We start from the raw sequence: 15,767 nt of genomic DNA, 5'->3' as shown, positions 1-15,767 counted from the left end.
AAGAATGAGTTGCTGAAAGAGAAAAAACCAGGGGAAAATTATGAGATTTTAAAATTTGAAGGAAATTTTGGGGGAAAATTGTGAGATTTTAAAATTGAGGGGGGAAAATGTTATAAAGGTTTAGTCTTTTTAAATTTTTTTGTTAAATAATGATTTTACCCCTTAACTTTAACTAAGGTTTTTGACAGAAAATTACTCATGGGTGGATGTTTAGGTTTTTTAAAGTTAGTAAGTACCAGTTTGGTTTTCAATAAACCTTGGGTAGGAATAAGTCTTTTGGTCTAAAATATATTACAGTTAGGAACCTTATAAAGAAATGAGACATTAGGCTAAAGTACAAAATACAAAATTAATAAAAGTTAAGCCCTTAACCAAATGAATAAAACTTGTAGCCCATAAAGTCATGTTGAAAACATGAGGGTACTTAGAGTTTTTTGATATTTAGGGTCAGTAAGAGGTTTTATTATTATCATTTTTATTGACATATATATTTATATTTTGATCATGATCATACTGACGTACTTGTTTATCTATAGATGTATACGCATATACATATTAAGGTACAATATGTGTCTCAAGATAAAGTTTTCTTAAGTATGATAGTTGTATGTGTATATTTCACGAGTCTCGAGCAAGGTGATTGAATATTCCAATATCAATTTATAGATGGGCTTGAGTGATCAATAAGAATAAACTCAATACACTTAAAAGTTGTGATTTGGGTAAGCAACAAAAATGTAGGCCTTAAGGTTTATTGGACCTTGATGGGGCAGTTAATTAACCTACTATAAATTAGTTACGTCTTTGCTCCAAAACCCAATACAGTATGATTGCAATATGGTTTACTATACAAAGCTGTCATTCAAAGATGTTTTCGGAATAAAAGACTAAGTTGCATCGAGATGTGATCTCGATAGATAATTTAAGTAGTTGTATGAATTCAATTTGCATGGTGATCCAAGTATTCCTAAAACCCTAAAACTTAATTCAGTATTTTATAATCTATGTGTTGATCCTCTAAATTATAATTACATGATTTTATGTTTGTTCGTGCATAATAAATCTTACAGTTTTGCCTGAGAATTCTTCAACAACTATGGATTTTTGATTGTCCAAGTCTTATACCATTACCACATGGTGTAAGAAGCCTAAGCTCATATTAATATCTTCGATTGGTAAATTGTGACTGGTTTAATCTTGATTTGAGCACAGGGACTCCCTTTCGATGGTTTTGTATTCATGATTTACCACAATTGGTGGAATTTCCGCAATGGCTGCTTCAGTGTTCTATAAACACTTTGAGAGAACTAAAACTGCAAGACTTCCCTGAACTGACAGAAAGAAGAAATCAAGAAACAGGTGAAGACTGGTCATATTCCTAAGATTAAGCTCCACGGAAAGATCATTAAGTCGACTGAAAATTAGGTATAACTAATCAATCTCTCCTCTTCTCCATCAGTTAGTTGATACATGTTATTTGCTGCAAAATTAAACCTATCCTTTGTTTCTCCTTTTCGTTTACTTAATTGTTTTATTGTATGCAGGTGAAACTTGAATCAAATGTGTGAGTTTTCAATAAGAATGTTTTGTCTTGTAAGCTACTTTATTTCTAACGTTTAATTCTTTTTCTAGAATTGGGTACTGCCAATTTTCCTTATCTGTGTATTATTTTGCTAATATATATGCAACTGTGGCCTTATAAATTGTATTGATTCTTACGCTTCTGTAGGAATAAAGGAACTAAATTGAACTGTGATGTTTTACACGTGAGGAACTTGCCTTGAATGTCAGAGCAAAGAGGAAGAAGAAGTGAGGCTAGCTTGTGTTAGAGGGTTTAATACAATTTTGAAATTCTGTTTCACCTACACTATTCTATAAAATAATAATAATAATGAGCACAAATGGGAAACCATGCTTTCTAAATGACAGCTCCTTTCAATCTTTATGTCTGATAAATCTATGAAGTTTATAAGATAAATGTATGAAGCTGATTTAGAAAATGGGCAATTAGAGATGAAATTTATGTTCTTTGGTGGGCAATTCAACTCAAGTTCAAATACTAGTTTGCAAGTGACTGGCACTGCACCGAAGCTTTTATTAAACTCGACAGAATCTCCAGGATCACTAATATACTATGGTAAGCCTTTAGAATGGACCTTACAATGTAAAATTGCCTTTTGCTGCCACAGTTTTAGGTGATCAAGGCTAAAAACCATGGACAAGTCTTGGAAGAAGTGTTTTTAATATCTATATTCAGGTATACATTTATTGTAGATATTTGGTTCTTGTCCTTAGTATACATAGATTCTACTCTTTCAATTCCATCGATTTACTCTTATAGTGATCCTGGAAGGAACTCTCAAATAAGAGATTTTGACATATCAAAGGAAGTTAGTAGGGGTTAGAAAAGCAATTATTAAGAAATTTAATTTCAGCTCTCAGTGCCATTTCAAGTACCCTATATGATTACTTTTAATCTTATAAGCTTTCCATTAAATGTGTTAATATGTTTGTTGATATACATATGTTAGTGACTTGAGGTTATTTGTGTCTTTTAATATAATCCAAGTTAGTATAATCATTTTGTTAGCTTATGTTTTGTTTAAAATGGATGATGATCCATATTTTATGGAACTTTTGCTGATACAGGTATGGTTTGTCTTACTTCTTGGCATGTGAACTTGTACTTTGATGTATAAAATGACTTTATTTTGGGAATGAAAACATATCTCAGTTTCTTATTTTTTAGCTCTCTGTTTTATCCTGAAAAAACAATCTTGGAAATCTGCTTTACATCTTTTTTTCATCCGAAAATGTTTAATCTTTTAGTCTAGCTAATTGTTTCTAGGTTTTGCAACATGGTATCAGAGCTTTTATGATCTTAGTAGAGCTATGTTATTTTAAATCAAAACTTATCAGCAAAAATAAAAAAGGCTTTCTTTAGTTAAGTAAATGACTTCTTCCTCATCTTCTTTATCACCTCATGTTTATAATGGTGAAAATTATCACATTTGGATAGTTAAAATGAAAGCTTTCTTAAGGGGTGTAGGTCTCTGGTAGTATGTTGAGGAGGAGAAAACACCACCTCCATTAGGGCCCAATCCTACTTTGAATCAAATAAGGATGCATGAAAAAGAAGTTACCAAAGGTCCAAGAGCCCTATCTATCATCCACCAAGGAGTAACTGATGTTGTTTTCACCAAAATTGCAACTTGTGAAACAGCTAAAGAAGCTTGGGACAGACTTAAAGAAGATTCCCAAGGCAATGAAAGATCCAGGCAAATGCTTACTCTAAACTTAAGGAGAGAATTTGAAGTCTTAAAGATGAAAGAAGCAAAAACCATTACTGAATACACTGACCGAATCATGAAGGTAGTGAATCAGATTAGGCTGATGGGTAAAAAATTATCAGACATGAGGATAGTAGAGAAAATCCTTGTAAGCATTCTTGAAAGGTATGAGGCAAAGATATCCTCATTAGAGGATTCAAAAGACTTTTCAGAATTGACTCTTTTAAAAGTAGTAAATGCTTTAAAAGCTAAAGATCAAAGGAGAGCATTGAGGCATAAAGATGCAACTGAAGGAGCTTTTAATGTGAAGCTTAATGAGAAGCAACCTGGCAATAACTTTGCCAAGAAAAATCATGTGGAAAAGAGAGAAAAATGGAAACAAGGGAGTGAAGGATAGAGAAATAGTGAGAAGAAGAATAGATATCCTCTATGTCCATACTACAAAAAGAAAGGCCATTCACAAAATCATTGCTGGTTCAGACCCAATGTAAGGTGTAGAATCTGTAACCAGTTAGGCTATATAGATAAAGTATGCAAGAACAAAAGAGGAAATCCAACTCATCAAGTTTAGCAAGCTCAGCATGTTTAACAAGCTGAGAAACAAGAAGAACCAAGTGAAAATTTATTTGTTGCAACTTGTCTTGCAACTGACAGAATGCATACCACTTGGTTGATAGATAGTGGATGCTCCAATCACATGACATATGAAACTAAACTTCTTAGAAACATGGATGAAACTTACCTCTCCAAGGTGAAGATTGGCAATGGTGAACTCTTGGATGTCAAGGGAAAAGGAGTTGTATGCATAGAAACCCCATCAGGTACTAAAGTCATAAAAGATGTTCTTTTAGTTCCTAAAATTAATCATAATTTGCTAAGTGTGGGACAAATGTTGGAAAATGGTTATACTTTACATTTTGAAAATAGGTCTTACATTATTTTTGATCCATTAGGCTATGAATTAATTACTGTTGACATGAAAGACAAGAATTTTGCCATAGATTGGAAGCAAACTTGTGTCAATGCATATCAACATGTTGAACTAAGCTCTAATTTGTGGCATAAAAGGTTTGGTCACTTTAATTATTCAACAATGAAGCAAATGCATACTAAGAGTTTAGTGATGAATTTGCCTACTATAAGTGATCATGATACAGTGTGCAAGGTGTGCCAACTAGGAAAACAGACCAAACTTTCATTTCCTATTAGCAAATCAAGAGTTAGGGATAAACTTCAGTTGGTTCACACTGATTTGTGTGGCCTCATGAGTGTCTCATCCTTGAATGGAAGTAAATTCTTTTTGCTTTTTATAGATGACTACTCTAGACTTTGCTAGATTTACTTCCTCAAGCAAAAGTCAGAAGTGTTAGACATATTCAAAAAATTTAAAGCTGAAATAGAGAAGCAATCAGGGTGTAAGCTTAAAGTGATCGGATCAGATAATGGATCTGAATACACTTCAAAGGAATTTATTGCATTCTGTAATGCTGAAGGGATTATACACCAACTGACCACACTATATACTCCACAGCAAAATGGAGTTAGTGAAAGGAAAAACAGGTCTATAATGGAGATGTCCAAATGTTTAATGTTTGAAAAAAATTTACCCAAAGTTTTCTAGGCTGAGGCAGCCAATACAACAGTGTATTTGCTTAATTAGCTGCCTACCAAAACCTTAAATTATGGGACTCCCTATGAAGCTTGGCATGGCTTTAAGCCTTCAGTAGATCATTTGAAAGTGTTTGGGAGTTTGTGTTATGTCTATGTGCCTAATGAGAGAAGAATTAAGTTGGATAAGAGGTCAGAATATGGAATATTTGTAAGCTATAGCAGTGTATCAAAGGGGTATAGAATTTATAACCTTAAAACCAAGGAGATTATTATCAGTAGAAATGTCAAGGTTAATGAACAAAAAAGTTGGAATTGGGAGGAGAAAAAAGAAGGCAACCTTGGTTCAAATCTTGATCACAGAATCAATGTTTTGTTAGAAAATTATTCTCATTCCAGTGATGAAGAGGTTGTCCCTGTAACTAAAATTAGATCACTTGAAGACATCTATAATAGGTGTAATGTTGTTCATGTTGAACCAAAGTCCTATGAGGAAGCTACAAATTATGAAGGGTGGAACAAAGCCATGGAGAATGAAATTGATATGATTAATAAAAATTCCACATAGAGTTTGGTTGAAAGACCTGAAGATCAAAAGATTATAGGTGTCAAGTGGATTTACATAACCAAATTCAATCCTAATGGTTTTGTAAATAAACTCAAAGCTAGATTAGTAGTTAAAGGTTACTTGCAGCAACATGGGATAGACTTTACAAATACATTTGCTCTAGTAGCTAGATATGACACAATCAGATTTTTATTTGCTTTGGCTACAAAATCACGCTGTAAAGTGTACCATTTTGACATCAAGTCTGCTTTTTTAAATGGCATACTAGAAGAAGACATTTATGTATAACAACCTAAAGGCTTCAAGGTAAGGTTTGAAAAGTCAGACCGGACCGGTCGGTTCAACCGGATGGACTGAGAATCGATTATTGTAGCGATTTTTTAACAGGAAAAAACCATCCATTTTAAATTTTCAGATTGAACCGCGGTTGAATCGGCGGTTCACGATCAATCCGGTTCACAATTGTAGAAAATCTCAATATAAAATTTTCTCCAGCTTCAGTCCTACATTTCCGTCAACTTCGTTGCTCCAGTTGTGGGTTACCGCTGACATCTTTACTCTAGTTTTTCTACATAGTGGTGAGATCTTCTGCGTTGCCGCCGACAACATTGATTTAGTTTTGTGATTGACTGACTCTCATGATGCAACTGCAAGCTTGAAAGTTGAAACCACAGAGGAACCATGGTTCAGTCAAACGAATTGGTATTTGAAAACCATTAATTAATGGGCGTTCTAGTAGTAGGTATAGGTGGAGATGGGGAAGTGGAAACATGTACTTGAGAAACAAGCGAGCTGCTAGAGCGAGAGGCTTATTGTAATGGACATTTCTTAGGAAGTTACCCTTTGATGGAGAACAACTAAAGACATATTAACATATCCCTTTGTGACCGTCTTGCCTATATATACCTTCTTTATATTTCTCATCTTTATCAAAGCCAATCTTTCATAGCTCCTTCTATTTCTTTATACTGTTTATCAAAGTGGAAGTATGTTGATTGGTTAATTTTATATTTTATTTAATGCATATATTAGATTTTTAATTTGTTTGAGTGTTCAATAATTAATAGTGTATGTGTTTGTAGAATTGGATTTGTTTAATGTGTATGTTTTGTTTTGATGCAAAGTTAGTTGTTATTACTTATTAAATTTATGTTTAATAATGCATATATTTTGTTAATTATGAAAACTGAAAAATATGTACAATATAAAATTTACTGTGTAAAAACATGTAATTAATAATTAGATATAATATTTTTAGGTTTTTAGTAAAATTATAATTCTGATCCAACCGATTGGTCTAAATGGTCCAACTGGTCTAACCTAAATTAGTACTTAAAATGGTTTTTATCTCTGTCCGATTTTAAAAACCTTGCTTCATGGTACCAGGAGAAGAAGAGAAAGTGTATAAACTTCATAAGGCTCTGTATGGCCTAAAACAGGCACCAAAGGCATGGTACAACAGGATTCACTCCTACTTGCTGAATCAAAACTTCTCTTGCAGCCAAAATGAGTGCACCCTTTATGTAAAAGAAGGTAAAAATGATTCAACTCTTGTTGTTTCCTTGTATGTGGATGACCTTTTGGTGATAGGAGGAGATGCAAAGTCAATTGTTGAATTAAAAGAAAATATGCAAAGAGAGTTTGATATGTCAGATTTAGGGGAAATGAAATATTTTCTTGGTTTGGAAATAGATCAAACTTCCAGTGGCATATTCATCTCTCAAAAGAAATATGCTATGGATTTATCGAAAAAGTTTCAAATGGAAAATTGCAAATCAGTATCCACTCCTTTGGTTATGAACTGTAAGCTTAGGAGGAATGATGTTAAAGAAAAAGTAGAAGCTTCTCAATAAAGAAGCCTTATTGGTAGTCTGTTGTATTTATCTTCAAGCAAACCCGATATCATGTTTCCAACTTCTCTCCTATCTAGGTTTATGCAATCACCAAACAAAAATCATTTGTGTGCTGCTAAAAGAATACTTAGGTACATAAAAGGAACTATGGAGTATGGGTTATGGTTTTCAAAACAGAATAGTGGCAAACTAATCGGTTACTTAGATAGTGATTGGGCAGGCAACTTAGATGATTTTAAAAGCACATCAGGGTATTGTTTCTCTCTTGGTAGTGCAATGTTCAGTTGGAACTCAAGGAAATAAGAGGTGGTTGCACAATCTTCTGTTGAGGCAAGATATATTGTTGCTGCAAGTGCAGCAAACTAAGCCATATGGCTGCGAAAACTCCTATCTGATTTAAATCAAGTTGAACCTGAAAGTGTGAATATTTTTGTAGATAACAAGGCTGCAATTGCCATCACTAAAAATTCTGTTCATCATGGAAGAACTAAACACATCAATGTGAAGTTTCATGCCATCTGTGAAGCAGAGAAGATGGGAGAAATCAGTTTAGTGCACTGTAGCTCTAAAGATCAATTGGCTGACATCATGACAAAGGTAGTTGCTAAACCTCAATTTGAATCTTTAAGATTGAGACTTGGAGTTGTCGAAAAAATCTGGAAGGAGGAGTGTTAGTGACTTGAGGTTATTTGTGTCTTTTAATATAATCCAAGTCAGCATAATCATTTTGTTAGCTTATGTTTTGTTTAAAATGGATGATGATCCATATTTTATGGAACTTTTGCTGATACAAGTATGGTTTGCCTTACTTCTTGGCATGTGAACTTGTACTTTGATGTGTAAAATGACTTTATTTTGGGAATGAAAACATATCTCTGTTTCTCATTTTTTAGCTCTCTGTTTTATCCTGAAAAAACAATCTTGGAAATCTGCTTTACATCCTCTTTTCATCTGAAAATGTTTAATCTTTTGGTCCAGCTAATTGTTTCCAGGTTTTGCAACAACATATAACTCAATTTCATACTCAGATTTCATTCCAACTGTTTGTATTGGATGAAAGAAGAACCAAACTCTATTAATTGTTGGTATTGCAGTAACTCTCGGAAGTTCTTGTTTGATACTGATACTTCTAATTATTTACACCAGGAGAAAAAGAGACAATGACAATGCAAATGGTAAAACTGCCAGATATATACACATATATATGTATACATGCGAGTGTACACACACACATACACACATATATTAAAATAGAAGTTGTAAAATCTCTAGAACCAAATTTGATTTGAAAATCAATGAATTTGCATTTCACTTCAGCATTAAAAAATATAGGTGTTGCAGGAGTGTGGGTTTTGTTCCTGTTGCAGCTAAGAAACATATATACCAATTTTAAGATATCGCATAACAGTGACAAAATATAGGTTTCTGTTAATCTGATTTATAAAATAGGAATAGTACATTCCATGAATGGGCCAAGCTTTTTGACGTAATTTATTTCTTGTCACACAATTCGTCAATGTAATGTAATCTGTAGGGACTGAAAGTCCAGCAACTTAATTGGTTAATCCCAAGTGGGTTGTTCAGTATTGATTCTCTTACTGGTAAAGTTATTGAATCTTGCCTTCATATATTAAAGTTTTGCCTTTTTCATTCAAGTTAGTTCTTTTTTTTAAATTTTAGATTTTATCTTATCCTTATTCTTCCATATAGCATACATTTTTTTTTTTTTGGTGTTGTTTCAATGGCCAGGTTCTTGGAAACAATTGTCTGTCAGGAACCCTTTCTCAGTAGAAGTTGTATATCTTCAAAACATGTAAGCATTATCTTCAGTTATCTGCCTTGAAGGTTTTGAAGGCTCCAATGTAGAAGAGGTCTGCTTCATGAATTGATTAAAATGAAAAAGAACATAATTTTTTTTTTCATACAAATTGAAGAAGAATGAAAAAGGCACTACTGCTACAAAAAAGTATCTTGGAATTAGGCCACCGCTTTTAAGTTTTAAAAAATCTATCCTATAATTTTGACCTCTCTCTTGTGTTAAAGTAATTGATGAAAGCAACTGAAAGTCTTGACTGAATAGTTCCTTCTGTTTCCTACTCATCTGGTGCTTAGGATTCTATTTTGTGCAGGGATTTATCTTACAATTATCTATCAGCACCTTTTCCCTCAGGGGTGACTACAATGCGATAGTTGTATGTCGCTTGAACCATAATAATTTCTTTTTCCATCTTCATTGTGGAGTTCACAAGAACCTTGTAGGAACTATGATGTCACCTAAGAATGTCTTTGGTATTAGCTGTCCACTCTTAGGTTGGGCAGTTAAGGGTTGGAGAACGGCAATATTTCATTCTTAAAAGTAACAATCAGGGAATGAGCAATCAATTATTCTTAAAACTAACATTCTTTAGACCAAAAAGTCAGAATGAAAAAAGGGGAAAGCTCTCTGTCTATATCACAACAAAATTAGGAATTAAGAATCTAGCTCTAAGAAAGGTCTGATCGGTTGGTATTCATTGTTTTTTGATTGACCATACAACCCTTAAATAAAATATGTCTATGGTTAACTAATTAGCAGGTTGGAGGAATAGTCGAAGCTATACCCAATCGAAAAAGGATGTTATCCAACCGCATTTCAAGTAATTGTAGTAAAACTAAACCAGCCACTTTCCTTGTTCTGTATTTAGTCCTTAGAAACATAAAGTGATTGTATGAAAAAATCAATAATAAAATTTATGACAACCTGCTTATTCAATAGAAAATCAAATGACTGTTAGAGAACATATTGAACAGTCATCTGGGTCGCCAACACTGATCACTTTATTGACTTAGTTTTCTCTGATCATGTGACAAGCATCAGAAATACTTACCAGTACACAACCAATTCTCTTGATGCTCATGAATTCTCAGCATCGAAACAACAGTTACCATATAGGCACAACTCATTTCAAATGCTTTAGAAATGAGGTTAATTATTTCTCAGAGTTATGATTTAATTTAATACATCCCCAGCAAGCACTTCAAACTTTGAAGAATAATGATCTTTGCATTGAATTGAACAGGAGTCTAGCTGCCAACAATTAATTTCATGTATATGTTGCTCTTTAACAAAGATAACAGGTAATGTTCTCAGCATAACTCAAGGTGATGTGGCCATCAGCTTGAGTAGTCCAAAGTCGGTTGCCTTTAGCACATTTTCAGCACCTTTGAAAAGTTGTGTGTGTCAGAAAAGTGTGTTTTATTTTCACACATAACTTCGGTGATGAATGAGGGAATTTTGAGGATTATTTGCGAGTTTCAAGATTATTATAGAGGTAGACAAGAAATTCTATAGTAGTTGAAGAGGTTGTCAAAGATGTTGTGGAAGAGATTTAAGAGTACTGAAAAGACTACTAACGAGTTCTGAGATTATCCTAGAGGTCACTAGAGAGATACAATCAAATAATAATATTTAATTTATAAATTTTTATTTAGGCCAAAGGACTATTTCCCATCCAAAATATGCTGGTTTCTTAAAGTTTTTTCTGTTAATTTTAAAAATATTATTTACCTATTCATAACCATTTTAATCTTTTAATTTTAAAGGTAAAATCATTATTTTATATTTAATATTAGAAATAAACTTAAATATAATTTCATTTCCTCCCTAAATTTAAAAAACTAACTTTTCTCCCCTAAACCAAGTTTGAAAAAATCACATTGCCCTCCTAGAGTTTAGTTTCAAAATCCCGTCACTTTCTCTAACATCATCTTGTCTTCATCTGGGAAGACAATTTCCATTCCTAGACAATGTCTCTCGACATCGTAGGGCTTGGGGTGGAGTTGAGGTAGGCTATCAGAGGAAGGAAAGCTATTGGGAGGGAGAAACGGTCAGTGATAACATCAGAGAAAGTGACGAGATTTTGAAACTAAACTCTATGTGAGAATGTGATTTTTTGAAACTTGACTTAGGAGATAAAATGTTAGTTTTTATATTTTTAGAATAGAAAATAAGATTAAATTTTTAAGAGTTAGAGTTTCATTAATTTTAATTGATTATGAGTAAATAAATAGGATTTTTAAAATTAACGGAAAGAAATTTAAAAAATTAATATACTTTTTGGAGAGAAATACTCCTTTGGCCTTTTATTTATTAAAGTTTTACACCTATTGCATTAAATGCAGCCATCCACCAACTTTTTATTATCAGTACTTCTGCTCTTTCACTTAAAGAGAACTTTTTATTAAATGCAGCCACCAACCCACTTTTTTTTATTATTATTATTTTTATCGCCTTTGGTCCAAAGGGGTGCCTTCGCCTTGCATTAAGTGCAGCCACCCACCAACTTTTTATTAAAGAGAACTTTTTATTATTATTATTTTTCATCGCCTTTGGTCCAAAGGGGTGCCTTCGCCTTGCTTTTGTTTGCCTAGGCAATAGGACCCCACATCGTCTTCAATCGCTTTTTGTTTTTAACAATCATGCTTCTCACTGCTTATTAGTATTCTCCCTGGATTGAAATCTTCGCTGAGAAACTTCCCCAGCAATAAGAGTACTCTCTGCTGTAAGTTTCTTTCTGTCGCATAATTATTTTCTCATTATTAGTGTACTACCAATTTCCCTTTCTCTCAGTACTGTTGTTGTGGCTTTGTAAATTCTTTGATAGCATATTGCATATTTTCAATTGCAAATTCAAGTTCTGCAATCAATTATGGTGGTGAAGAAATTAAAGTTGATAGCGTAGTGTATGAGGCTGATGACCATGATATCGGTGGAACTTTTTTACTTTGGGTCAATTGGGAACCCTTATCTGAGCCAAAATGCCCCTTTAGAGTTGAACCGACTCCACGAAGCAAGTAAAACTTTGAATCTAATTATTGACCTTACGATCATTGCAACTAATAAGTTAATGGTTTGATATTAATGGTGGAACTTATTATATTGTACGGAAAAGGGGGCAATTAATGATATCAGTTTCTTTTCTGATACACAATTTAACACAGATGTTGGCTCGCAAGTGATTGGTACCACAGCCCCGAAACTTTATGAATCTTCAAGGCAATCCCCTGAATCAGTTAGATTTTGTGGATTTAGTGGAGAATGGACTTTACAATGTAAGTTTTTGACTCAAGTTTGAATAAAAAAATAGTCCGATTCGAGTTCAGTTTGAGTTTATCTAGCCAAAATTAATAATAGTTTGAGTTCAGTTTGAATAAAAAATAGTTCAATTTGGTTTGACTTGTGTTTAGCTCGAATTCATGGTTTGGATTGGTGATTCGAGTTTGCGATTCATTCACAAAATGATGTTGTTTTACTTAATAATAGGCAAAACAACGTCTTTTGTAAATGAGTCACAAATTAGAACCACAAATCCAAACAACAAATTTGAACAATAAATTCAAGCTAAACTCGAGTCATAAATTCGAATTACGGATTTGAGTTACAAATTCAAACTAAACCAAGCTGAACACCCTTGGACTAAAGTTTAACTTGGCTTAAAAAATGAGCTGGCTCTTTCGGCTCAAATTCGGTTAGAATTTGAACTAAATTTTGAATCAAGTTGTATGGAGCTAAGCCAACTTTCAAAACTAAATTAGTTTGATTCAAATCCAACTCTAGTAGTGTAACCTCTCCTAACCATTGGGTGTGTTACAGAAAAACGGTATGAGTTCCCCTATTTTAGAGGGCCCGGGGAATATTTTTCTCTTTTTCATTATGCCCTGTAACACTCCCAATTTGTAATTCACACAAACCAGTCCTACCAATCGACTGGATTTTCATCACATAATCATAATAAATAAAATAAGTACATAATAATAACTATCATAAAAAATATCACCCACAGAAACTTTATAACTAATTTTTCAAACTAGTCATATATATATATATATATATATATTACATATACATCATAACATTTAAGTCAACAAAAATACGGTGTCTTCCTCCCTTAGCCTCATGTCTCATTAGTGCTCCCCGGGAACCTTTGCTGCATTTCTTTACCTGTAAAATATTAAATTAAACGGAGTGAGCGACTATGGCTCAATAAGAAAATCATACTAAACACTTAAAGTATTTCGTACTAGTATTAATCTTTTATAATTTTTTCCATACTCAGCGTGTTTGAACTATTTACAACAAAATAATTGACACAGAACACGCATTTAACACATATCATAATTCTTTTCTTTCACACATTTATTCATTTCCTTACTATACAGATATGATTCACTCATTATGATTTATGCATGTATGAGTGTCATGACATTTTTATTTTCTGATCGTACATCTTTCTCAACTCTTTATCAGCCACACAGGCTTGTATGCATAATTCTAATGCAAATGACTTTCATAAAATATTTACTAATTTGTTTCTCTCTCATTCTCATTGATCGATTTAGACTACATATGATAGTACTTGCAGTCACCATACAAAATATAATTCTCTCTTACACGCATATTTTTTTTTCTTTGCTGTCCACACAGTACAGCTGGTTGTCCACACAGTACAACCGATTATTTTATTTGTTGTCCACACAGTACAGCTGGTTGTCCACATAGTACAACCGATTATTTTCTTTGCTGTCCACACAGTACAGCTCGCGTGTAAGGATTGTAAGTATGTTTTCTGCTTTCCTGTATCATATGAGTCATTATAAAACCAAAAATACTTATTTTTCATTTTCTAAAAGCATGCATGACTTAGAAAATATTTTTCCTCTTTCTTTATTTTTTTTCTAAATCATGCATATGTTATGATTCCTCATGTATGCATATATAACCATAATATGAAATATGCACATTTGTTATTTTCCCTTATTCTTTTCATTCCTTCTCAAACATCATATTATTTTCTCATGCATTTATATATATAAATATCATATCTCAATTTAATTTCAATTATACAATATAGGCTTAATATAAGGGTTATTTCACACATTTTATGCACATAATTAAGCAAAATTAACCTATATCACATAAAATGACATTTTTACCCTTATGGCCAAAATTACCTTTTTACCCTTATGGCCAAAAATTACATCATGAATCCTAATGAATTTCTTTATCCTTTTAAGCATAAATCACCTTAATTCTAATACCTTACATACTGATATAAGTAAAGGTTATTTAAATAACCTAACTCAAATTTACTTCAAGTATGTAAAGTATGAAATTCTTACCTTTTCTTTGCCAAATAGGTGATTTAAGCTTATTCACCTTCTTTTCTTCTTTCTGGCAACCTTAATCAACCAAAAATATGATCATCCATCAAACTCCCAAATTTCACATATCTTAAAAATTAAATTTCTTACCTTAGAATTGATCAGAATTGACAGATCTACACTTTTTATAACTGGGGCCTCTGGAAATCAGGTGGTTTAGCTAGGTTTTTGGACGAATTTTGGTTAAGGGAAAGCTTTAGCTTAATTTCATGGAGTTTCTCGGCAAAATGGAAGAGAAAATGAATAGAAATAAATTTATAAGCCTATTGGACCATTTTACCCTTAATCTTTTCCATAAATTACTATTTTATCCTTAGCCAATTACCAAAAACCCTTAGCACCACCATATAATTTCAAGTGTGCCCTTCAATTTTAATTCCCACTTTATCCCTTGAATCTTTATAAAATGACCATTTTACCCCCTTTGAAAAATATTGCTCATTTAGTAGTTTTCTATAATTCTTTTGCAATTTCTTTACACAACAAATTATAAAATCAACTCTAGGGGTAATTTTGGAAGTGGAGTTTACTGACACACCTGAATTCGGATGTTACAAGTAGTCACCAGAGAATTTTTGTTCTTGTCCTTGAATGTTCAGGTTACAATATTACAATTTCATATATTTACTCTCATACTTGGTTTTGCAGGGAACTCTGTAGTTAAAACATTTTGACATGTCAAAGGGAGCAGGTGGAAATAGAAAACTGTAGTTAAAAAAAAATTTAATGTTAATGTATCTAAGAACTATATTGAAATTCTTACAAGTTCTATAATAAACATGGGGATGGGAACATGACTTTTTCAAAATTGTAGGGTGGGAATTATCATGGGTATCAGTATCTTATAATACACAAAATGTTTCTAATGATATAATACAGATGAAAAATGATACGTATCATAAGATGTATTAAACATTATCGATATAGTGGGTATATCGTACGATATGATATTTATTCTATAATACTAAACATAATATCAATACAAATCGATATATCTTTTAAGAAGTGATGTTGTGGTCAGATTGTATCTGGGAAATTTTAGAATTTTAAAAGATGTTTGTAATATTTTTTATGATGTTGATGGATAATTATAATTTTTATTATTTTATTATTAATATTTTTAAAAAGTTGTATCTTGTGAAACGATATGCGATATAAGATAAGAAAAATTATGCTTTCAATATACAATATAATACACAATTCAATTACTATATTTTGAATTAGAGATAAAATAATACTTAATAATTA

Source organism: Mangifera indica, chromosome 10 (assembly GCF_011075055.1).
Source record: "Mangifera indica cultivar Alphonso chromosome 10, CATAS_Mindica_2.1, whole genome shotgun sequence".
NCBI classification, from domain to species: domain Eukaryota; kingdom Viridiplantae; phylum Streptophyta; class Magnoliopsida; order Sapindales; family Anacardiaceae; genus Mangifera; species Mangifera indica.
The sequence above is the reverse complement of the archived record's forward strand: the minus strand, read 5'-3'. Positions refer to the sequence as shown.